Source organism: Chrysochloris asiatica, unplaced genomic scaffold (assembly GCF_000296735.1).
Source record: "Chrysochloris asiatica unplaced genomic scaffold, ChrAsi1.0 scaffold00003, whole genome shotgun sequence".
In the NCBI taxonomy this organism is placed as follows: Eukaryota; Metazoa; Chordata; class Mammalia; order Afrosoricida; family Chrysochloridae; genus Chrysochloris; species Chrysochloris asiatica.
The window spans coordinates 42,498,957-42,525,985 of NW_006408521.1; positions in this window are offsets into that span (position 1 = coordinate 42,498,957).

A 27,029-nucleotide genomic window follows, 5' to 3' on the forward strand; every position below is an offset into this window, starting at 1 on the left:
CCTTAATGAGAATACCAGATGCCCACATTTAGGAAATGTAAAGTAAGTTAAACCCTTGTAAAATTTTATATATTATCCCTTTCACCAAAATATGAAAAACAGATTAGAAGGGGGAAGGAAAGTTTCTTTTATAAATAAATTTGAAGAAACACTGGGCTGAAAGGAGACACTTGTTTAAATACAATGTCCAAGAAAGAAAAATCATCAAATAAACAAGAATCCCCACTTTTGACTAAACAGCTCAAGCATCTTGTGCCATGAGGCTCTAAAGCAGAACTGTCTTCCTCTTTGCCCTTGGAGAGTGCCTTGCTGACCTCAGTCTGCTTTGGCAACTGCATTTGTTAGAAATTAACCAGTGAGGAGCTGTGGTCTTGAGGCTACTTGCAAAGACATGTAGATATTATAAAGATTTTTTTAAAAAAATCAAGTATCTATTGTAATCTGTAAGGAGCTCTGGTAGCGTAGTGGTTACAAATTGGGCTGCTAACCTCACAGTCAGCAGTTCAAAACTACCAGCTGTTCCACAGGAGAAATATGAGGCTTTCTGCTCCCATAAAGATTTACAGCATCAGAAGCCTGTACAGGGTCGCTATGAGTCGGAACTGACTCCATGGCTTATAACCAACCAACTAATTGTAATCTGTAGGGTTATACTTGGTCTATATCTTTGAATTACTTGTTGCTTTTCTTAGGTGGCTTGTTTGACTCCCTTTCTTCTTTCCCTGCATCTTGGAACCTTGTCGTTCTCAAATCATAAGCAATTTGCCATTTACTGGGTTGCTGTTCAACTATGTGAGAATAACGTGTCTGTAAGACAGAGGCCCCTGTTAGAGGGGGCCAGGGAGCATGTGTCCGCCATTTGTTACAACAAGGAATCCACTAGCAGGAGTGGAGATAGCACATTTCATTCACATTTAATGACTTTTAAAAAATAATTACTGTTCTTTGTTCTTGGAAAAGCCAAACAAAACCAAGCAACCACAGACACATGCTATTTCCCTTGGAATCAATGGAATTGTTCAGAAGAACCACCAAAGCATTTGACCCTGAAACATTGGGTAGGAAAGTTGACAGGGTGAGGTGGAGGAAGAAGTCTGGGTTTGGGCACTTACTATTTTGGACTGAATCACTTACAAGTTGTGTTATCTTGGGTAACCGCCTAGAGCTTCCCATTCCTCATCAGACCACGGGAACACTGAGTTTGTTCTGTTAGTCATTCTGGGTCCTGAAGAAACTTCCAGAATACTCTGCTCTTATCCCTTTCTTGTCCCTCACAGGTTTCTGAGTTTATCCAATCTAATCCAGTTTGGAACTCTTGGCTTTGTGACCCCAGCCTTGGTTCTGCTGGGGACCTTCAGAAAGTTGTTCACTAAGCACCTGTACCTTGACATGTGGCTTTCATCTTCCACTCAGGCCTTGACTCCCAGCCTTTCCAGTTATACCAAGTTGGAGCTTCCCCACACAGAACTATGGACTCAGACCTTCCCCAGGCCCTTCATTACTTGGCAAATACTAACCCTCTGGGAAGACAGCTTAGTAATATTAGCTGACATTTATTGGGTTCTTACCAAGAACTCTATGTGCATTGCTACATTTACTCTCATAAAGCCCTGTGAGATCCATGTTATCATTCTCTCCATTTTACAGATGAGGACACTGAGGAATAGAGAAGTTCACTAACCTTTTCAAGGCCACAGCACTCAGAAGGGGTAGAGCTGAGATTTGAAGCTGGGCCAGCAGTCAGTAAAGTTCTTATGTGTACAGTCAGATGGTAAGTGTTTTAGGCTTGGTGGGATGAATATTTTCAGTCATAACTACACAACTCTGCCACAGCCACAGACTCTCTGCAAACAAGTGAGCAGGGCGGTGTCCCAATCAAACTTTATTTCTCAACGTTGTAATTTGAATTTCACAGAATTCTCATATGTTACAACTTGTTATTATTATTTCTGATCATTTTAAAAAATGTAAAAACCATTCTTAGATTGGAGATCACACACACACAAACACACAAAACAAATAAACAAACAGTGACAGGTTATATTTGGCCCATGGCCAAAAATCTTTGACCCCCTGACCCACCACAGTATGTTATTGTTTGTAAGGTGCCATAAAGTTGGGTCCTCTCATAATGACTCTACGAACAACAGAATGAAACACTGCTCAGTCCTGTACCATCAAGGTAATTGTTGTTTTGTTTGAGCTCCTGGTTGCTGCCACTGTGTCATTCCATCTCATTGTGGATCTTCTTCTGTTCCACTGACCCGCCATTTTACCAAGCATGATTCTGTCCTCCAGGGACTGAGCCCTCTTGATTACGTGTCTGAAGTATGATAGACAAAATATTGCCATCCTTGCTTCTAAAATAGATTTGTTTGTTCTTCTGGCAGTCCATGATACTTTTAATTTTCTTCTCTAACACTATAATTCAAATACATCTATTCTTCTATGGTCTTCCTTATTCATTGTCCAACTTTCACATGCATATGAGCCTATGGAAAGTAAATGGCTTGAGTCAAGTGCAACTTAATCCTCAAACTTATATCTTTGTGGTTCAACACATTAAAAAGGTCTTATGAAGTAAATTTGCCTAATGTAATATGCCATATAATTTCTTGAGTGCTGCTTCCACAGGAGTTGATAGTGAATACAAGTAAAATGAAGTTTTTGGCAACTTCAATCTCTTCTCCATTTATCATGATGTTATTTATTGGTCCAGTATAGAACATCTTGGTCTTGACATTGTGGTCTAATCAATACTTAGATTTTCATCAGTAAGTATTTTACATCAACAAAGTTGTATCATCTGCATAGTGCAGGTTGTTAATGCGTCTTCCTCCAATCCTGATGTCATGCTCTTCTCACATAATCCAGTTTTTTGGATTATTTGCTCAGCATACAGATTGAACAAAGTTGTATGGAGAAAGGATACAACCCGGGCACACATCTTTTCTGACTTTAAACCATTCAGTATACTCTTGTTCTGTTCCAATGACTGCCTCTTGGTCTTTGTACAGGTTCATCTTGAGTATAATTAAGTGTTCTGGAATACCCATTCTTCATAATGTTATCCACAGTTTGTCAAGTTCCACACAGTCAAAAACTTTTGCATAGTTGATAAAGCACAAGTAAACACTTGGTATTCTCTGCTTTCAACCAAAATCCGACTGATGTCACCAATGATATCTCAAAAGTTCCATGATGTCTTCCAAATCCAACTTGAATTTCTGGCATTTTCCTGTCGATGTACCATTGCAATGTTTTTGAATTATCTTTAGCAGAATTCTATGGACATGTTGTATGAATGATTTTGTTCAATGACTTCACCATAGTCTGCTGCCTCTCAATTGGACCATTTTTAGTCTCTTTCTAAGTAAAGAAACTGAGGCCACACAGAGCCAGTAATGAGGCAGTGATATGAACCCAGACATTCTAAGTCAGGTGCCTAGACTTTAATTTTAAGCAAGGACACAGGAGAAGTGAGACTGCTCTTCCTGCTTTCATGGTAGAAACATGGAGTTCAAATGAGGTCACGTGACTCACACATAGTAGATGCACATTTATGTTATTGATAAAAGTGTGCAAGCACTTACAAACTGCACAATGTTAGCCACTTTTAATACTGGGTTTAGTCAGCTTCTAAAAATGAGCCTCCTAGTGGAAAGAGTATTGATCTCTTTCTATTTTGCCTGCATTTACCTACTGCCTAATTTGTACCATGGAGACTGAGCACTTAGCTCTGGAGATAGCAGGAGTAAACTATTTGGCTCCTGGGGGAAGACACACAGGCCCACAAGTGCTAAGGACCCAAAGAGTTAGGGAAAGGGCACTGAAGCAGTGCCGTGCATGCTGGGAGTTTTTAAGATAAAGGGAGAAGAGACTTCCAGGCAAAGGGAACAGCATGTGCAAAGACACTGAGGTAACATGATTGCCGTGGCTCTAGTGAAGGGGTCAAGGGTAAGTTGTAGGAACAAGACTAGAAGAAGGAAGGGCTGCCTGGAAGATGTCTTGATGTTGTTGTTATGTGCCTTTGAGTAGGTTCCTACTCATAATGACCCACTAAGGGATTTCTGAGGAGTGGCTGGTGGGTTTGAACTGCTGACCTTGTGATTACAAGTCTAGTGCTTACCCTACTGTGGACCTGACCCACTAGGAGCTGGCTCTCCACCTGGAATGTTCAGAGGAAAACGAGGGAAGATAGAGAGTAACAGGATGAAGATGACCATATGGCTGCTTTCCAGGGCATTAATTATAAGATTGTTAGAGAAAAACCATTGTTTTAAAATGAAAGCAAATAAAATATTGAGCATCATTAAAAACTGATATTAAAATTTAAGAGAAAGCATGAGGTTTGGAAGAAATCAGGGCAGTGACTTTGCCCTCCACCTCAAACCTCCATAACTTTTCTGTGATTGGGGTGAGGTGACTGGCTTTGGAAGATGGGGAGCCTTTAAAAGTGGCAGAAAGCACAGTGAGCTAATAGGCTCCATTTTTGTGGAGTTGTTATGCTGGTGAGAGTGGAGTAGGACCAAGGGAAGGATGGTATTCGAGGTTTGGAGATGAGAAGGATCAGGTCTTTGATTTTGTCTTTAAGTCATCAAGCAGCAGTGGAGACAGAAAGGAACACTTGTTTTGCCATCAAGACCAAAATCTGAAGCCCTGCTTTTGACTCGCTAAGTGATCGAGGGCAAAGTATTCTGTCTGTCTGAGTTGCATGTTTCTCATCTTCCAAAGGAGAACTATACCAGTCTTGCCTCCCTCCAAGGGTCACTATGGGATCGTCCAAGAGGACGTTTATCAGAGTCCTCTGTAACAGGGTTAAACCTCACTGGTGGGTTTCAAGGGAACAAAAGGCCAGAGCTCTTTCTGCTTGGTGACCTCTCCAAGAAAAGGCAATTGTTTTTTTCCCTTCTCCTCCAGCTGTTGGAACTGTGGATCAATTGCAACCGGACTGGAAAAAAGAAAGGAAAAAAAAAAAAAAAAAAAAGGAGGTAGTCATACATGATCAGCAAAATGGTCCAAATGATGTCATCCATCAAGATGGACATCGCAATTTGCCAACTATTTTCTCATAAATCAAACCGTGGTCCCTCAAGGAAGAGGAGCAGGACTCGGGGAGCCAGCATGGCCGTGGCTATCGGCAGAGCAGACGCAGGGAAGCCAGAGAAGAGCTCCCTTAAGGATACAGTAATTATTTTCACTCGATGGGAAATAAAGAGGGGCACAAGGGGAGGGAGGGCTGGAGAGTGTCTACCACACTTCATTACTACTCCCCAGGCAAGGGACACAACATATGCTTTTCATTGAGAAGCCAATAATTTTGAATCGTGGGACAGGTGAAAACTTAAATGACATTTGCAAACCTTGATTTATTTCTCTGCTTAACTCTGGAACATGCTTTAGACTCAGCTCTATAAGTTTCCATAGATTAGTGGTCAATGTCAAGTATTTTCAATGACATATTCAAGTATTTCCTGTCCCTATCAGTTAATTAAATATTTTCAGTACTAATCTCTTCTTATTGAAACGGTTTCCCTTCTTTTGGTTATGCATTCGGAAAACAACGATATGAAGTAAGTGCTTTATTGAAAACAAAATAACAAAAATAAAAAAGAAGACTTTTGCCCCCACATGCAATTTTACTTGCTGGAAATCTCATTAAAAGTTATTTATGAGCTGTTAGGGGTCCCGTAAGGATTACACCTAATTCAGTCTGTAAAGCTTTTGAGTTTCTTTTGCATGGAGGACCTCCTTCCCCATTATTCTACTTTTGTTTGCACCCAAATAAATATTGGAGATCAACTGCATGGCAGAAGAGGGATCCTTGGTCCCTAAGTTCACTGGCATCATAAATTATTGGTTTTGCTATTATTTACATTAAAGTGAAAATACCAAAGTCATAGGTATCATTTCCATCTCTAAGGTTTGTGGTCTCTGCAACTCACCATGCAGTTGCTATTGATGGATAGATGAGGGGTAGGTAGTGTAGGTAGATAGACAGATGGATGATCAATAGCTAGGTAGATAGTAGGTAGATACATAGATAGGTAGGTAGGTAGGTATATAGCTAGTTAGTAGGTAGGTAGATAAATAGATAGTAGGTAGGGAGATATACAGATGCCAGGTAGGTAAGTAGGTAGATACATAGCGAGATGAATGATAGGTAGGTAAGTAGGTATATAGCTAGTTAGTAGGTAGGTAGATACACAAAGAGATGGATGCTAGGCAGGTAGGTAGAAGATAGACAATAGCTGCTGTCCTACAGACTCTGACTCGTGCCAACCTTACAGACAGCAGGAGGAAACTTTGCCAGATCTTATGTCCTTCTCTTGATTGCTAGCATGTTTGAGTCCACCCGTCTCACTAAGGGTGTCCTTTGACCTCATCGGCCCTCTATTTCACTCAGCACAATGTCCTCCTCCAGTATTTCATTCTTCTTGATGATGGGTCTAAAGCAAGAAAGTAGGACACCATTCTGTTGTGATCCATAAGGTTTTCAATGGTTAATTTGGGGAAGTAGATCATTAGACTTTCCCCCCAAACCCGCCTAAGCCGGGAAGCTCTGTTGAAACCTGTCCATCATGGGTGACCTTGTTCTTTGAAATACCTGTGGTGTAGCTTTCAGCTTTATAGCAACATATAAACCACCACGGTAGAGCAAGCTGATAGATCATGCAATTATTGTTGATGCCATCAAAAAGGTTCCGACTCATAGCAACCCTGTGTAGAGTTTCCAAGGCTGTAATCTTGGAGTAGAAGACCTCACCATTCTCCTGTGGAGTGACTGGTAGGCTCGAACCACTGACCTTATGGTTCACAATCTGCTGCTTATCATACAGAGCCACCATGCTCCCAATATTTCTACTTGAGAGTCACAAATGTTCCAAAGATGAGAATAACATCCAAATTCTTATAACCACATATCAGCATTTCTGAGAATCTTCGTTATCTAGGGGCTCTATAACAGAAATTTCACAAGTAGGAGACTTCAACAAACAGCAAGGTATTCTGTCAGTGTTGTTGTTGGTGTGCCATGGAGTTAGTTCTGGCTCATAGTGTTTCCGAGGCTGTAAAGCTTTACAGGAGCTCTCGTAGCATAGTGGTTATGAATCAGACTGCGAACCACAAGGTCGGCAGTTCGAAACTACCAGCCATTCCACGGGAGAAAGACAGGCTTTCCGAGGCTGTAAATCTTTACAGGAGCAGAAAGCCTGTCTTTCTCCCGTGGAATGGCTGGTAGTTTCGAACTGCTGACCTTGTGGTTCGCAGTCTGATTCATAACCACTATGCTATGAGTTGGAACCGACTCCACAGCACATAACAACAACAACAAAGCTTTACAGGAGCAGAAAGCCTCAACTGTCTCACGATGTAGGAGGCCAGACAGTCTGTACTGGGAGCACCAACTCTAGGGAAAAGCTTTTTCTTTCTTAGGGGTTCTGAGGAAAGTTCCTGTCTCCTCTCAGTATCTGTACGTTCAGCATTCCTTGGAGGTCTTGATGCATCAATCTTCCCCTGGATCTAGCAGCTTCACAGTGCAGGGACCTCAGGCCCAAAGGACACAGTCCACTCTTGGCTCTCCTTTCTTGAGGTAGTAGGCCTGTAGACCATGTAGTTTGTTGTTGTTAAGTGCCATAAAGAAAACAAAAATCCTCACCACTGGACCAATAAATAACATTCTTATCAACGGAGAAAAGATTGGAGTTGTCAAGGACTTCACTCCTGTTGGATCAACTATCAACACTCAAGGAAGCAGCAGTCAAGAAATCAAACGATGTATTGCATTAGGCAAATCTGCTGCACAAGACCGTTTTAAAGTGTTGAAGAACAAAGATGTCAGCTTGAGGGACTAAGGTGCGCCTGACCCAAGCCATGGTATTTTCAATAACCTCATATGCATGTGAAAGCTGGACAGTGAATAAAGAAGACCAGAGAAGAATTGATGCTTTTGAGTTATGGTATTGGAGGAGAATATTGAAAGTACCATGGGCTGCCAAAAGAACAAACAGATCTGTGTTGGAAGAAGTACAGCTAGAGTGCTCCTTGGAGGTCAGGATGGCCAAACTTTGTCTCTCTTACTTTGGACATGACATATTGTCATGAGGGACCAGTCGCTGGAGAAGGATATCATGTTTGGTAAGGTGGAGAGTCAGAGAAAAAGAGGAAGACCCCCAGCGAGATGGATTGGCCAAGTGGCAGCATCAGTGGGCTCAAACGTGGCAACAATTGTGAGGCTGGTCCAGGAACGGGAAGTGTTTTGTTCTGTTGTGCACGAGTCGCTATGAGGCAGTACCGACTCAATGGCACTTAACAACAAGTGCCGTAGAGTTGGTTCTGACCCATAGCGACACTGTATAGGATTTCTGAGGAGCGGCTGATGAGCTTGAACCACTGACCTTGTGGTTCAAATTGCATGCTGTTGTTGTGACATGCCGTCGAGTCAGCTCCGACCCATAACGAACCTGTATAGGGTTTCCGAGGAGCAGCTGGTGAGCAGTTCAAATGGCTTTGCGGTCTGGTGCATTAACCCACAGTGCCACATGTGTCCTCATTAATTACTCCTCTTCAGGGTCCCTTCTCCCCTAATTCCCTCTGAAAATAAGACCTGTATGCCCATTATTTTGCTATTTCTCAGAACTTGTTCAGAGGCATCATCTGAACCCCAGCTTAACAAAGATTGGACCACTAAATTAGGCTGCTTTCTCCCCTTCTATAGTCTTTCAGGGGTCCTGATGTGGTGCTGTGGGTTAATGCGCTGGACTGCAAAGTCAGTTTAAGACACAAAGTGGGCGATTCAAGTTCACGAGTCGCTCCTTGGAAACCCTGCACAGGGTTACTATGAGTTGGAACCTACTCGATGGCACTTAACAACAACAAATGATAATCTTTTAAAATAAAATATCCCAGATAGACATGCATTTAATTTTCTGGGAATCTTCCTTATATTCCGATTCCTAAGATACAAGAAAGAATGCAGTCACTCAAGTAGATGAATATTCAGATGGAATTTTCACAGTTAAACAATTGGCATAAAGACCAGCAGTAATAAGGATTTCTCTGCAATAACGACCAGATTCATAATTCACTCACGTAACTCTTAGTTATTGCTGTATTGCATTGTTATATCTCTAGACAGATATCACCCTCCATTTGCCTCTAAGTCATAGTGACCTTACATTGAATAGAATGCTTCTGCTAACTTTTGTACCAAAGACCTGGGCTCACAGCTTACTCATTTCAGTCCACGTCCTCTTCATATACCAGCTCGTCTCTCCTGTAGAAACACTGCTGTTTGTTCCCAGGTGCCTCTTAGTCACTTTGACCCATAGCTATCCTACATGCAAAAGAATGAAACAAGGCCTGATGCTGCATAGTCTTTGCTATGTTTGAGATCACTGTGGTACACACTGTGTTAATCTAGCTTATTGAGGGGCTTCCACTTTTTTGCTGACCCTCTACTTTACCAAGCATGATGCTTTTCTTCAGGGATTGGCCCCACCTGAGAACATGTTCCAAGTATATGGGATGAAGTTTTACCATCCTACTTCTAAGGAGAATTCTGGCTGCATGTTTTCCAAGACAGATTTGTTCATTCTTATGGTAGTCCATGATATATTCAATATTCTTTCCAACACCATCATTCAAATGCACTAATTCTTTAATCTTCCATATTCATTGTCCAGCCTTCCCATGTATATGAGGTGATAGAAATACCATGACTTCGATCAGGCACACCTTAGTCCTCAAAAGTTATAGCTTTTTAACTTTAAAGAAGTCTTTTGCAGCAGATTTGCACAATACAATATGTCTTTTGATTTCTTAACTGCTGTTTCTGTACACACAGATTGTGGATCTAAATAAAATGAAATCTTTGACAATCTTTTTTCTGTTGATCATGATATTGGTCTAGGTTCATGGTAATGCCTAAAGACAAGGAAGATTTAATAATAATAAAGTATAGTTGTTGGAAAATTGATCAGCAGGCAAACCTGGGGGCCTCCATTTTGTTTACTTTCTGTGAAAAGTTGTCCTTCTTGTTGTCTTTCACGGCACATTCTCCTCTTCAGTCTACTCCATGGGTTTTGTTTGAAAGGTTTAAAAAATAGAACAATAAAGTTTTATAAAGGTTACTACTTGTACTCAGGATCTTACCTGATGGATTCAGCTTCTCTGCATAGATCCAAATGATCTGATCTAAGCATGATTCTAAGACAGTCAACCCAAGTGTGTGTGTGTGTTTATGTTTGAGGGGAGGAAGTTGGCCTAAATATAATAATACCAATCAGAGTGAACATTCATTGAGTGCACACGCAGAGCAAAACACTGTGCTAAATTCTAACTGATTTATTAAGTAAAATAATCATAGTATTGACACAGTGGAGCTCATAGACCATTGTTATCCATATTTTACAGATTCAAAAAATAAAGATCCAAAAATTGAGTCAGACCCACATGGTTCGATTCCACATGTTTACCACTACATCGGATTGCCTACTGGTTTATACTTGGGGACTACCCCTGGGGAGGGCGTATGACTGAAGATGAAGAGATGAAAATAGTTTGAAGCAAATGCTTTACTTTATTGGCATAGAGACTCTAGGGATTGAAGCTACTCCAGAGCGCCATCTTAATACAAGGCTGACTGCTTTCAGCTGTAGACTCCCTTCTGGGGGTTACTTCTAGGAGAGGGAAACCCGCACAACTCAGGATGGGCTTTCTCATGGAAACCCAGCTTTGTTCTTCCAGTCAAGAATTAGAGAGGAAAGCAGAGAAGGGAAGGGAAGGAAATATAAAAAGTTCCAGCATATGAGTAGCATTTGCAATGTAATCTAAGTGTTCTGAGCCAAGTTACTGTACACGCTCTGGGGAGAATTACAAATAAATGACGAAAGTTTTGAAACATGGCTTATACCTAATTAATCATGGAACTTAAAGAACAAAGAATGCATTTCTTCAAAGGTTTCTCTATTAAGTGAAAGTTGGGGGAGGGGAAATTTCCATGGCCTGTAATGGATACACTATGCGCTTCATTTCGGGGAAAGAATCTCTTAATCTTCTTTGGCCTCCTGCAACCTCTGAATACTTACATCTTTAATACTTTATGTTAAACATTTTCATATTAAAGGAACCAAACATTTCAAGATCATGGAATATTCCTCAGCCTTTTGTCTCTTAATTCCTCAGTCCAAACAATGCTGGGCTTGCATTTATCTGTACTCATGATGTTGTGACCTGGGATTCCTACATCCTTTTGATTAGCTGTCACAACCCAAGAGACATGTGGGCATATTCTGATTAGAAGGCAAAGCTCTGAGGTCCAGCTTGGGGTCACGGCCAAATGACTCCATACATATTTCACCTCTGGAGACTTGATTTCCTTATTTGTCTAATGAAGATGCCTCATCGATTTATTTTGAATATTAAGTAAACTGAGTCCTTGAGTGCTGTAAATTCACTAACTGACTGCTAACTGAAAGAATGGAGGTTTGAGTTCACCAGAGGCACATTGGAAGAAAGATCTGGTGATCTACTTTGGAAAAATCCAACACTGAAAACTCTCTGCTGCACCGTTCTCCTCTGACTTAGGGTCAGCATGAGTAGGAATTAACAGCAACTGGTTTATTAAGTAAAATAATGCTTCAAAAGTATTTAACCTGGTGCCTAGAATATATCCGCTCAACCATGGAGCATGAAACTGACTCTTCCAGATGTTTCATTCTCTCCTTATCCATGTGCTCTACTGCAGCGCCATCTTGCTTCTTCATTCAAGGCATGTTGTTTTGAGGTCGGCTTCACTACTGACAGAAATCTACAAGACAAACTTGACGTAGCGTTGGTAGACAATATTTGATGTTCACATTGGAGGCCACAGTTTTGCTATTTTCCCATTTATTTTTTCGCTGTCACTCCAAAGGCAGATTACGGGTTTCCCTTTCTAGGAATTGGGGATATGTGAGTTTCTTTCTAAGTTTCATTTGTACACTGCATGGCTTTGGAGGACAAGCTGATCAGGCTGCTTGGCAGTTGGTCCTTCTCTCTCCTTTGTTCAAGAGGAAGCAAACAAAACAAAATAAAATACTGAAGTGATTGAGAGTAAAAACCCAAAGCCTGAACTTATTCCTCCCCACTTCATACAGAAATGGAGGAGAATATTTTTCTAATATGGTGAGCATCTTTCAAGGTTTCTACCTGATGTTCAGATTTCTTCCTGTGCTCTGAAGCTTAGTCATGGCCATGTGACCTGGGCTGCCCAATCAGAGATGTGGTCTGGGACTTTAAATTTGGCGGAAGTGAGGCACATGTGGAGGAGGCGATTGAAAGAGGACTCCAGAGTCCAGCAGGTACCAAATGGCCAGTCGAGGTGGTGCCAGACTGTGACCTAACCTGTGTCCTATACACTTTCGACTCCCTTGGTTCCAGCTCATTTTTCTTTTTCTTTTTCATTGTGAATTGAGTGAAGGTTTAAAGAGCACCAGGTTTGCAGTCAACAAATCACACGTACTTTGTTTCATCTCAAATGATTACAATTGCTTCAATGTAACATCACTCATTCCATGTCTTCCCTGAATTTCTTGTTTCCACTCCTCCTCCTCCTTTCCCCAGCCTTTGGAATTTTGTCCTTGAGTAAATGCTGCTTTTTAAAATCTCAAATGGTTGATCATTCTATGGTGTGTATACCTCACTAGTATTGTTCCCCGTATCTATGAAACGGAGCCAAGCAATAGATTTCCCCCTGACCCAGCTCATTTGTCATCTCAGCGCTCCAGCCTTCTAGAAGACTTTCTGACCTACCCAACATCTTTCTTATAAATTCCTTTTGTGCTTGTATTAGTCATTAGGCTATTTTGCTTGCAACCAAGAACCTAGACTGAGACAAAAATAAGATATACTCATTACCTACTGTGTGCCAAGTACTTTAGAGATGAGGGAGTTGAGGCCTAGAGGGTTTAGATAGTATACTAAGGTTATCTTTCTGGTTAGTGGTGATGCTTAGATTTGAAAAAACAATAGGTTTTATCAAGCTGACTTCACCTCATGGCTCCAGCATGTGTGTCATATTAGATGACTGTTTTTTAGGAAGTAGATTACCAAGTTTTTCTTCCCAGGTACCTCTGGAAGTTCAGTTAAATAGACTTCGAACCTTTTGATTAGCAGCCAAGTAGCTTAACTGCTTGAACCACCTAATAGGAACACGGCTCCCCCGCACCCCCTACTTCAGCAAAGACAGTTGAAAGAGAAATGTAGAGCTGATAACCTTCCACATATACTTTGAACTTGACATATAGTGGGGCTTTTGGGGATTTACAGTTGTAACCTGGATGGTGCGTTTTCTTCCCCCAGCTCACTTACATCCCACTAACTCCTCATCCCAATCTGGTGATGAGCTATTTGTAAGTCAAATTGAAAATGAAACACCTTCCAGTACTGAACCATCCCTGGTCTGTGTCTGAACCAGACAACTGAGGTGAGGGAGAAAGAGACCAAAACAATCGAACAACTTGGCTTGCGTCCTACCTAGCAACTCTGTATTGTTGATGTGTGCTGTTAATTATCCTTGGTTCATGTCCCTTCGGTTTATGCCTTCAAGAAATTAAATGCACATGCCTTGTACTGTGTGGACCGAAAGCATAGTTTATTTGGTTTCCATTTTATCCATTACCCTTATGCCTATTATTCCAACAGGTGGCATCTTCAACACTCCCTGGCACTGAAGGATGGCAAGTCAGATATTACCATCTGCCTTCAGTGCCCTGCGCTTTCTCTGCAGGGGTGGGGCAGCTGACCAAAGAACGGGAAGCGCTAGGACAGACATCTGTGTACACTGTGACAACATCATAGTCTTTTTCTTAAACCAAGAAGAGTGCAGGTCATTCTCAGGATACATAATTTGAAACAGCTTCACTGGTTACAGACCACATAAAACCAGTTTCTTCTTGCCCTCACTCCAGCATTTCTGCAGAACACGCTCTCCTTAGCCCTTGGCCACCTCTCTTTTTTCCCTTTGACTTTTTTTTTTAGAACCCAGTTATTGAAGATCCTGGGTAATATAAACAGCTTGAACTTCATTACCCCCTTTCCAGTATTAGATACTGAAGGCCCCCATCAGGGATACTGCGCATAAAATATGAAGCAGTGAATTAAATGCAACTTGATGGTGTATGTTATGCTTTAATGAAAACAAAGGGCTCAGGAACAATATTTGCAAATGTGTCACCCAATAAAGTGTCAGCAATGGAACCCGTAAAACTGCCAGTGGGGTGTAATCACTTTGTAGAGCAGGAGGAAAACACAGTTTGGTTGGGCTGACCCCTTTATTTCAGACTCAGGGGTTTTTAATTTTGAACACTTGGAAGAAAGATGCTAGCATTTTGACACAAAAATGTCTTGTGGTAAAGACAAAAAAAATTAGAAACATCCAAAAGAACCCAAAACACAAAAACAACAACAAAACTTGAGGGGAAGCAACAGAAGAGGGAATGATGACAGACGGGGTGTGTTTTCCCAAGGTCCCATTTAAAGTGATGGGGAGGAAAAAGCAACTGGCTTTCTTGATGGCAGCTGACATTGTTGTATTGTTAAGTGCTGTCCAGTCAGTTCTGACTCATAGCGACATTTTATAGGGTTTCTGAGAGCAGCTGGTGGGTTTGAACCGAGTAACCTCATGGTTACCAGTCTAGAATTAATCCTTTAACACCACACCAGGGCTCGATGGCAGCCTGATGGACAAGAACAATTGAGCAGTTCATACCCTCTCTGTTGTCCCTGTCACGAGATTTGTAGGTCATTCTCAGCCAGCCACTGGGGCTAAAGGGCAGAGGTCATGACCTGCTGATTTACCCAAGTATGATCAGCTCACACAAATTATAGGCATAAGAGAGTCCTGACAACTTCAATATGATACACAATGAGCACAATGATTTGTGACACGTGAAACCAGTGTGCGACCGTAATTCTGTCACTGCGTGACAAGGCAGCATTAGCAGGGGCAGGCAACAGCTTGAACCAGGAGCAGCTGGAGAAGAGGAGGGGAGGAGAGAGGGTCTGGAGAGGGAAGGCTCAAGATGGGGGTTCTCTCCCACAGCGGCCAGTAGCCATGGGCCCCTTTGTGGACTGTGGAGCTGCTCTGTAACACAAATTTGCCCTAATGCTGTTTGCTCTCCGGAAGACTAAAGAAGGGCTTGGTGGGGAGGGCAGAGAGGGAAACATATCCTATTGGCCTGTGGCTCTGTGCAACCAAGGTGCTTTCTTTGAAATGGAACCTGGTGCTTTTCATGAGGAAAACTGGGACTTTGTTTCGAGAGGGATACATGAGATGAAGGAAGGGCAGGACGGAACATTTTTCCTACTGGTCAGAAACCACTGCTTCATCCACCCTCAGTATCCTGTCTGGAGCTTGCAGTTGGGCTGCTGGATGAAGACAGGAACAGATGTCATGTCCCCCAAGTTTGTCCTCACCCCCAGAAATCTCGATTGCTGAACCATAGTTCAGGGCTTTGTAGAATTCATATCAAGGGAGGTGCTATGAATATGCATGTCTCTGGTGATACTCATGGAGTTTCTCACCCAAGTAAGATGAGAGGAAAGTGGCTGTTTCCAGCGATTGGTCTGAGTAGGGCACTCACTGGCAAATCCGAGAGCAAAGAAGCTGGAGTGTATCCCATGTGTCCTATAGGCAACTGGTACGTGTAGGCCTATGTCTTCACGACTTTATTCATGGTGTTGACTAGGGTGGTCTACGTAGCTTCACCTCATGATAGTCATTCGTCTAGTCATTCAATAAAGAGAAGCAGAATCTTAAGTCTCAGAGCATCACCCCCTTCACATTTTATTGGTCCGAGCAAGTCACAAAGCCAGCTCAGAGTCTAGGAAAGGAAACAGAGGCCTGTCGTTAAGATGAGGAACAGCAGGTGCGCACAGGGATGCAGACACTGTTGGTAGCCACATTAGAGACTCTTTCCTACAATATTTTTAGCCTTCAGAAGTCTGAGACTGAGAGGATAAAGAGCTGTGTCCCAGAGGGCGAAAGTGGCAGAACACAGGTTTCAGCCCAAACCATCCAACTCCAAGTCTAGAGCTTTGTGCTTACTACTGACTTTCCTTTAATGCCCCCTCCTGAATTCCACATGGTAGAACTGCTTTCCTCCATGACTTGCCCTCAGCAGAGACCAGGGTTGGGGGCCAAGAGATAGTATAGCATCTGGCTGGAATTCCCTCCTGACTCCACCATCATCAACTCTGTGACGTGGAGCATAGTTCTGAACTGCCCTGCCTCTTCCTCATCTGTAAAATGGGATGGTAATGGTGCCTACTGAATGGGGTTGGTTCATGTAAAGCCATCAGCACCATGCGTGGCACATAGTAACCCTTTAAAGGATGGAGGGTCTCTTTAAGGTGCCAGGTAAGTGTTCCGCTGATCCCCAAAATGAGCCTTTGCAGCTTAGTTTATAATTGCGTTGAAAATGTAGGAATTACCACATCATGAACAGCACTCTCATGTTTAATATTATTGCAAAGATATGAACTGTAATCAGCAAGAATGCTTTTGGGGACTGGCTGGGTCTAGAATATGTTCACCACAGATTCTTCCTGTGAGAATCAGCCAGGTACCATGATATCATGTTCCTGTAGGAAACTTCACCAACAAAAGGGACAAACAGACTTGTATGTAGTTCTGAAGCCAGAATTTAAGATCACTATAAGACTAAGTTACAACCTACAGTTAAGGAGGCAAAAAAAAAAGAAAGAAACTCCCAAGTGCCCTATGTCTCATCTTTGACTCACTAGATTTGCCAGAAGGCCTGGTCTTAGAGGTGACATGCCAACACTTGATTCTAGCAGCTTGACTAAGGGGTATTTATGGTCAGGCCTGGCTGGACATGCGCATGCAGCAACATCAGAAATCACTTTCTCATCATTGCCCCATTTAGCTTCCCCAGTTGCTTCCTTTTCCTCTTTTGTGGTCACTCTTCACATCAGATGCAGGCATCTATTTCCTTTCCTTGAATCGGTGCTGACCTTGGGACTTGGGTGAGCCAGTAGAATGTGGATGAGTGGTGCTCTGGGTCTCATGAGCCCAGGCCTTAAGTGTCTGCTTCCCTTTTCTTGGAGCTCAGACCCTAGGCTATAAGAAAGGCCAAGCAAATGAATGATGAGCCTAGGCAACCTTGGACTTGCTTACGGTTCCATGACTCAAAGGTGGACCCCTTCTCCTGTTTCCTATAAAACAATGCCCAAGAAGAATGATAATTGCCTCAGGTGGAACCAACACGTGCATCTTGATTGATTACCAAGTCCCAAAGAGTGAACGGGTCTGGGTCAGAGCCCGCCGCTGTGGTCCAGGGGTAGGAACTCCATGCTCACTCACCCTAAAGCTTAGGGAGGAACAGTTCTTGGTTCTGCATTGGGCTGAGATGTACCTTTTTCTGGAAAAATACTTTCATAAAGGTGACCCCTGCCCCTGTGGTTGCTCCTATGTGGTTTGGGTTGGGGGATACTTCCCTGTTGACCAGTCCTTTGTGTCCTACTTACTGCATTTATTTGTGGATATTTATTTTTCCTACTATTAAGGAAATGCTCAAAATAAGCATATAACCATCCACCAAAGTCCCAGTTTTTAATTTACCACCCAAACATCACAACATTTATTTTGCAGTCCCTAGATTAACCAGTGTGCCCTTAGTTGTCAAAATTAGTAGGGGAAAAGAAAAAAAGATTGCATTTCTTTTATTTGTTCCCAAGTGTTTCCATTGTATACAAAAATGAGACAGTGTTCCTTTTTGGGAGAAGTTTCTACTTTGGGTTCAAACCAAACAAAATAATATTTAAAGAAACATTAAATAAATTATTTTTCATGTTGGTCAACGTTTGGGGGGAATATAGCTTAGATAAACACATTTTTAAGGTCAGCTACTCTAAGGGCTGGGTTTATAAAAACAACCTCTGAGGAGCTTCAATAAATCTTTTAAAAAGAAAAAAAAATCAAGCACTTGTTTTTATTACTGAAGCATGTGCTACTGCTGAATAATGGTCATTCAAGAGTTAAGCTTAACCAGGAGGCCCTGTAGCCACAGTAGGAGCCTTGCATATTATGAAAAATCTCCATGGATGGTAAGCACGGTTGGCCATGCTTGCGTTTCTGCTAAAGCAGTTCATCTTCCAGTTGCATTTTAAATCAGATAAATGGACAGAGCTGGATGATTTGGGTCATAAAATTGTCAAATAAAGATAAATTCACTCTTACTCAATGGGAAAATTCAGAGTAGAATTAGGATAGATGTAAGTAAAAAATAATGTGTTTCTATTTCTTCAAAATAAACAGGATTACTAGATTCATTAAGTGCATTTAATTCACCTCATGAGCCTTCCATCGCATCAAATCATAGCTGAATGGCATCACTTCACTGCCATAGCGCCGCTTGTCTGTTAGTCTGTCATATCGGGGCAGATGGTGTGTTGCCATGATGCTAGAAGCTATGCCACTGGTATTTCAGTTCTAGTACCAACAGGGTCACCATGATGGACAGAACTCACCATGATGGACAGAACTCACCTATGATAGACAGAGCTCACCCATGATGGACAGGTTTCAGCAGAGTTTCTAGACTAAGACAGACTAGGACAAAAGACCTAATGATTTACTTCTAAAGTATTGATCTGTGACAACTCTGTGAACAGTAGTGGTACATTTCAGATATAATACTGGAAGATGAGCCCCTCAGGTTGAAAGGTGCTCAAAATACTACTGGGGAAGAGCTGCCTCCTCAAAGTAGAGACTTAGATGGACTAAAACTTTGAGTATCTTTATTTGCTGACGAGGCATGACTCAAAATGAGACGAATCCTCTGCAAATACACTTTAATAACTGGAAAGTATGAAGTACGAATCTAAGAAAGTTGGAAGATGTCAAAATGAAACAATTGGTATAAAGATAGATCGATATCTTAGGCATTGGTGGTGGTGGTAGTGTGTCGTGTAATCTCTTCCAACTCAGAGTGACCCTGAATAGGGTTTCTGAGGCTATAAAGGATCAGAAAACCTCATCTCTCTCCTGTGGAATGGCTGGTAGTTTCAAACTGCTGACCTTGATTGAGGTTAGCAGCCCGACTTGTAACCACTATGCTGCCAGAGCTCCTTATCCTAGGCATTAGTGAGCTGAAATGGACCAATACTGGTCATTTTGAATTAACAGTCAAATCAAGGCTAAGGGTTAACTGCAAAGCAAACCGTCCATTGTTCATATGTAAATTTTAGACGAAGCTGAAGAAAATTAAAACAAGTCCTCAAGAGCCAAAGTATGACCTTGCATTATCCTGCTTGAATTTAAAGACCATCTGTGGAATAGATTTGATACATTGAACACTAGCCACCAAAGACCAGCTGAGTTGTGGGAAGACATCAAGGACGTCATAAGTGAAGAAAATCAAAGGTTATAAAACACAGATGGGAAAGAAAGAAAAGACCAAAACGAATGTCAACAGAGACTGTGAAACTTGCTCTTGAAAGTAGAGTAATTAAAGTTATTGAAAGAATGAAGTAAAAGAGCTAAACAGAAGATTTCCAAATATTATAATGAAATGTGCAAAGATCTGAAGGTAGAAAACCAAAAGGGAAGAACTCACTCGGCATTTCTCAAGCTGAAAGTACTGAAGGAAAAATTCAAGCCTCAAGTTGCAATCTTGAGCAAAGACGTCACCTTGAAGACTAAGATGTGCCTGCCCTCAGTGTCATTGTGTTCAGTTGTGCTTGTGAACGTTGGACAACGTGTAATTAAGACTGAAGAAGAATGGATGCCTTTGAATGATGGTGCTGGTGATGAATATTAACTAGACTGCCAGAAGAATGAACCAATCTGTGTTGGAATGCCAGAATATTCTTTACAAGTGAAGATATTGAGATACACTTTGTACTTTGTATCCTGTACTTTGGATATGTTATCAGACAAACCAGTCCCTGGAGAAGGACATCACGCTTGGTAAAGAGGAGGGCCATGGGAAAGAAGAAGACCCTCAGTGAGATGAACTGACTGCAACAATGTGCTCAAACATAGGAATGATTGTGAAATGGCCCAGTGCCAGGCAGTGTTTCATTCTGTTGTACTAAAGTTTGCTATTAGTTGGAACCCACTTAATGGCACTTAACAACAATAACAGGGCAAAATATTGGACAATGCAGACAGTATCAAAACAAGATGGAAGGAGGATACAGAATCATTGTACCAAAAAGAACTGGTTGGCATCCCACTGCTTCAGGAGGTTGGATATAATCAAGAGCTGATTGAAGGAAGAAACCGAAGCTATACTGAAGGCATGAATGAAAACACAAGACTCCAGCAACTGATGGACTACTAACTGAGACGTTTCAAAGAACAGATGTAACACTGGACGTGCTTACTCAGCTATGCGGAGAGATTTGGAAGATAGTTACCTGGCTAACCAGAGAGAAGAGATCCATATTTGTGCCCATTCCAAAGAAAGGTAATCCAACAGAATGCAGGAATGATATCATTAATATTGCACAGAAGCAAAATTTTTCTGGAGATAATTTAAAAATTTACAAAAGTATACCAACAGAAAACTGCAAGAAATTCAAGCTGGATTCAAAAGAGACCATAGAACATCATTGTTGATGTCAGATGGATTCTGACTGAAAGCAGAGAATACCATATTTACTCACCTGTATAAGCAAATAATCCGAGAAGCTGGATTATATGGAGAAGAACATGACATCAGGATTAAAGGAAGACTCATTAACAACCTGTGATATGCAGATGATACAACCTTCCTTGCTGGAAGTGAAGAGGATGTAAAATACTTACTGATGAAGATCAAAGATCACAGCCTTCAGAGTGGATTACACTTCATCATAAGAAACAGCAAAAATGATCACAAATGGGCCAGTAAGCAACATCATGATAAGTGGAGAAAATATTGAGGTTGTAAAGGATTTCATTTTACTTGGCCCCAGAACCAATATCCATAGAAGCGGTAGTTAAGAAATCAGATGACCTATTTATTGCATTGGGTGACTCTGATACGAAAGGTCTCTTAAACATCTGCTGAAGAGGGGTTCAACTCCTGAAGCCTCAGCAGCCATGAAGATTAAGCTGTGCAGTTTCAACAAGAGTTATAGTAAACTATGATGTGCTACACTAGGATTCCTGGGAGGTTTTTCCAATTTCTTAATGCAAAATGTGAGTTGACGTTACTTTCCAAGAGGGGCCTTCATCCTATAAACTGGACTGTCCTCTGCAGAAGAAAACACAAAAGGGGACAATCTGAAGAAATTCTAAAGAAAAGAACCTGCCTTACAAATTCCAGAGGGCCATCGCTGGTGCATCTCTTGCTGAGAGAATCGCCAAGGGGAATCAGAAACCTGAAATTCGCGAGGGTCCAGGAAACTAGGCTAGCAAGGCTGCCAAGGAAGCCTGAAAGGTTAAGCATGCATCTAAAATGACACTAACAGCTCTGAACAACTGTTGCTAAATGACATTTCTCAACTAAAGAGAGATATGGAGAAGAAAAGAGAGGAAGTGTCCCAGGAAATAGAAAAGGAAGAAGAGAGACTCAAGGGCACAACAGTGAAGAAGTGGGTTGAGGTGAGAGAATACTTACAGAGAGTCCAGTGAAGGAGGAAGGGCCATGAGATCGAGAAGGAGGAACAGACAGAAGAAATGGAGAAAATCCATTTTGCAGGGGTTGGGGAGGGAGCAGCTTTGAGGCTCACTGGGGATCTGGTTTCATTTTTTGGTTGTGTTGTTATTTGCTGCTGTGAGGGAACCCTGGAGTCCTGGTGTGACACTGTGGGTTAATGCGCCAGACTGCAAAGCCATTTGAACTGCAAGGTAGGCGGTTCAAGCTCACCAGTTACTCCTCGGAAACCCTATACAGGGTCACTATGGGTCAGAATCAACTTGATGGCTCTTAACAACGACAACAAGAGGGAGTCCTGGTGTGATGTCTTAGGATAAGCGCTTACTCGACTGCAAGGTCGGTTTGAACTGCACAGTGGGCAGTTCAAACTCACCAGCTGCTCCTCGGAAACCCTATATAGGGTCGCTAGGAGTCAGAACTGACTTGACAGCACATAACAACAACAACAGAGGGTGTTCAGCTCATGATGACTCCGTGTAAATCATTGTAACCATAGGGTAACGATGACCTATATTCCGAAGTTGATTGGCAGACCTTTCTAGTCTGTCTAAGTCTGGAAGATCTACTGACACATGGTGGTTGGGTATGGAGTGCATCCACTGGGAATCAAACCTAGGTCTCCTGCATGGAAGGCAAGAGTTCTACCACTGAGATACAACTATCCCCTTATTCTTGGTATGAACTGTCATGTGTTTGACACTTGAAGGGCCAACACAACTCTGAGGTCCCTGACTAGTTCTTACCTCTGCACAGAGACAACAGAGCATCTCTGGATGAAAGCTTTAGTCTCCCCTGAGTCTTGAAAAGATAATTGGGGGTGAAAAAGCCAGGAAATTCTGAGCCCTGTCTCTTCCCAGGATGGAACCTGAAGCAGAATTTCATGAGCTTCAAAAAAGAAGATACTTTGTGTTTATAAGTGGGAAGGAATGTCACTAAGGAGTTGAAGGAGTTGAAGTTATATTAACATAAAGTGCCTCAGGGCTTGAAAGTTCAGGGGAAGAAGAGAGTTTCATTAACCACATCTGGGGCTTGAGGTTTTATTGAACTGGTAATGAAAATAATCTTTGCAAAATATTGTGAAAATATTTGATAAACATAAGCAGAGGCTGCCGCCTATATACGTAAATTCAGAAGGGGAAAAATAGCCTTGAATTCAGATCGGCAACCTGTTAGCAACCAGCCAGCACTTGGGTCAGACCCAGAGCAAGCTTCGGAGCTTGCCAAATGGAGTCTACTTCTTAGCTCTGTTACATGTTAGCAGCATGACCTTGGGCATGTTACTTCAGTTCTCTGTGTCTCAGGGTCTTCATCTGTAAACAGCATGAGTGCTCTTCCACAGGGTTGCCAAGAGAACTGAAAGTCTAAGACCAAGCTCAGTGCCACTGAGTCAGTTCCCATTTATGACAAGTCCATTTGTTACAGACTAGAACAGCTTCACGGTATTTTCTTTGCTATAATCTTTTTTAATATATACTATTTTAGAATTTGTTTTTTATGTTTCCCATCTAAAAATATAGTCTAAATATACTTTGTTCATAAGGGTTGCATGCTCTTTCTCTCTCTCTCTGTATATATATATATATTTCTCCCCGCTCCTCCCTGAAAGCTATGATGTTTATTAGGAAAATTAACAGATTACAATTTGGGGTCAGAAATGCTCAGAGTACAATTGTTCCAGTCAGCTGCTGATCAGTGCCCACAGGAAATACCCACTCCACCATAAAACTCAGCCTGAAGGTATTCATCTCTAGTTCCATGGGTTAGCAAACTTAACTCCCCCATGTAAGTGCCTGAAGGCGCCCCACTCTACAAGCAAGCTTCTGACTCAAAGTTCCTTTGAAACACTGTTCTGTCTCAAGTTGTGTTGCTGCCGCCTCTCTGCCCCTCTTCTAGTGTCATGACACCTTTCTGTCCTTGCAGGGGTCAAGGAGGTTCAATGCACAGAGATGTCAGTGTCCAAAGGATGTAATCCATTCCTGGTTCGTCTTTAATGGTAATAAGATCCCCCTCCTGCTTTTTTCCCCCTTGTTTATTAACTACTTCTCCCTTTTTGTTACACAACCTCTAACTTTGCATTTGTAACAATTGCGATTGGGTATGATAATAAGTACTCACTACTGAATCAAGAGGAGTCCTGATGTGGCGCTGTGGGTTAATGCGCCAGACTGCAAAGCCATTTGAACTATAAGGTTGGTGGTTCAAGTTCACCAGCTGCTCCTTGGAAACCCTATACAGGATCGCTATGTGTCAGAATCAACTCTACACCACTTAACAACAACATTGAAATGAATCGCATCCCCATCTTCATTCACCAGACCCATCTAGACAGGAGGAAACTGTTTAATGGGGATCTTTGTTATAATCTTAATGAAAGTAGATTACCAAACCTTTCAAGCATGCTACAGTTGGATTTGCTCAAACAGCTAACCTTTAGCTTAATGTTGTTGTTGTTAAGTGCCATTGAGTCGATTCCGATCCATAGCAACCCTGTATAGGGTTTCCGAGGAGTGACTGGTAAGCTTGAACCACCAACCTTGCAGTTCAAATGGCTTTGCAATCTGGCACATTAACCCATTGCACCACAGTTGAGTGTAAACCATAAGGTAAGTTATGAAAAGGATACTGTGATAGATGGTAAAAATGGCCACAAACCCTTCCCCTCTCTATATCCACTTCCTGGTGATGTTGTAGATACCTGGCTATCAAGTAGTCTAGTTATGCAAACCTTGACATTTTGTTAGCCATGAGCCTTGGGACCTTAGCAAATGTGAAACAAATTCATGCTTGAAAATTACTTGCCCATCTGAACTTTCTCTTTCTTGTTGTGCTTGGAACCCTGAGACTGGAAGGCAAATGAGTCTGCGCTAACCTGTTGGAGAGTGAGAAGTGAAAGGGTTTTGTTTGGATGATCAGTTTTTACTAGCTGTTGAACTGTTGTTTATTTTTTAATGTTTTATTGTGAATTATGTGATATTTTACATGGGAGAACATTAGCTTTACACTCATCCTATCGTATATAGTTTCATTGCCATGGTTACAATCCCCTCCATGCATCATCAACCAACCAAATGGTACGCCCTGCAAGCCAGCCCCCTGGTCGTCAGCACACAGCCCTTCTCCCTCTCTGGGTCTAGAGTTCCCAGCCGCTCCATCTCTCCACATCATCATCTCTGCCTCTATCTCTGGTGTCACTGTTTCTCTGGGTAGAGTCCTGCACTCCACTCTTCTCCCTTGATGATCCCAGGGTCCTCCACTCCTGGACTGCAAAGTCAACCACACCCCTCCTTTTGCTATAAAATGTCTACCTTTATATTTCCAATCCTCACAGTCAGTCCTGATAGTAATTATTCACTATTGTACCACATGAGTGCCATCCACATTTCCTTTCATCAGCCTCCCTCAGACAGATTGGATACTACTAAGTGGAGATTCTACCTTCTTCCACACCCTCTGGATCTAGATTCCCTCTTGAAAGCTTGTAAGCCAGTCACTTCTTGCCTATGTAGCCTCCTCCCCCACCCCCCACCCCCCATTTTGGGTAGCCAATGTCGAAGTTGTCCATCCCTGTCTACCCTGTGTATTGAGGGGGTGGGAATGATCCTCATTGTAAAGATTTGTTCCCAGTTTTGAGCTACTGCATCAATAGGTGTAGGTCAAGTTCATCAAATTGTATCAGATTATTCTAGTTGAGCTCTGATCATCCAGCCATTGAAGCCAGGTCAAGTGGGTATTATCTGCAAGTGTGGGTGTTCTTGTGCATATGCCCTCTCTTCTTATCAGCTGGACGCTTCATTCTCCACTCTAGTCCTCTGCAGGAAGCCTCCTTCACTGGGCACATTGTAGCCCCATTTTAGGTATTCCAACCAGTTATAGGCAGAAGACGAACTTACAAGCTTTCTATGGTGGTATTTCTGGCTATTCCTTTCTCTCTCCCTCAAGTGCCTGTTTTATAATGGTAGGCAAGGGGAACTAAGATTCAAAAGACAGCCAAGAAACCCAACATTATTTCCCCCTTTTTGCCCATTCCAACCATGTCTCAATCCCTGTATTCCAGAGCCCTGTTGTTCCAAGGTTGTGCATACATCATTATTTACCTCTGTCCCACTTAGCCCATGCAAACCTGTCTAACTGTTCTCCCATCTGCCTTGTTCTTCCATTCCCATCCCCCTTCTTGTGTATTGCCTCCCTCCCTAACACCAAAACTATCCTGGATCTATTCCCTGCCCTGTGCTCCACCTTCCCTTCCCTCCCCTCACACCTCCCCCAACATCCCAGTAACCAGCAAAGAATTCTCGCCCCCCTTTAATATGGGTTCTTTTTCTTAGTCTTTTACAGTAGTGGTCCTATGCAGTATTTCTCTTTTTGTGACAGACTAATTTCACTCAACATAATGTCCTCAAGGTTCATCCATGTTATGTGATAGCTTACAGCTTCCTTGTTCTTCAAGGTAGCATAATATTCCATTGTGTGTATGTACCACAGTTTGTTTATCCATTCTTCCATTGATGGGCAATTAGGCTGTATCCATTTTTTCGCTATTTTAAATAGTGCTGCTATGAACATTGGTGTTATGGTTCGTATTGCTTGTGGGTAAATACCAAGTAGAGGAATTTCTGGGTCATAAGGTATTTCTATTTCCAACCTTTTGAGGAAGCACCATATTGCTTTCTGGAGAGATTGGACCATTTTGCAGTCCCACCAACAATGCAGGAGCGTCCCAGTCTCTCCACATCCTTGCCAGCATTTATTGGCTTCTACTTTTTTGATCTTTTCTGTTATTGCTGGTGTGAGATGATATCTCATTGTTGTTTAGATTTGCATCTCTCTAATGGCTAGTGGGATCGTGGCTTTGAGGCAGGGTCGACCAATTTATAGACCCACAAGCGCAGCCCAAAGCCTCTCATTATAACCTGTCGCCCATGCTGTGCTTCCGCCTCTCCACTGACGCGACATCCGAGAACGGATATCCCACCTTTGAGCCGGACTTAAGGGCCGTAGCGCAAGGAGATTTGTGTTTAACAGTGACCACACAACTGCCACTCGTCTGGCTGTCGTGCTGTGGTGGTTTGAATTGCTGTGATTCTGAGGGCTATGGCACCGGTATTTTAAATAACCAGCAGGGTCACCCATGATGGACAGGTTTCAGATGAGCTTCCAAACAAAGACAGACTAGGAAGAAAGGTGACAAACTACTTCCGAATCGCTAGTCACTGAAAATTCTATGAATAGCAGAGAAACACTGTCAGATACAGGACCGGAAGGTGGGAAGGCACTCAGAATGCGACTGGGGGAAAAAATGCCTCCTCCAAGTAGAGAAAAGCTCACAGAACCTTCATTTTCTAATGGGCCACAAATCAAAATGAAGCGAAACAGCTGTAA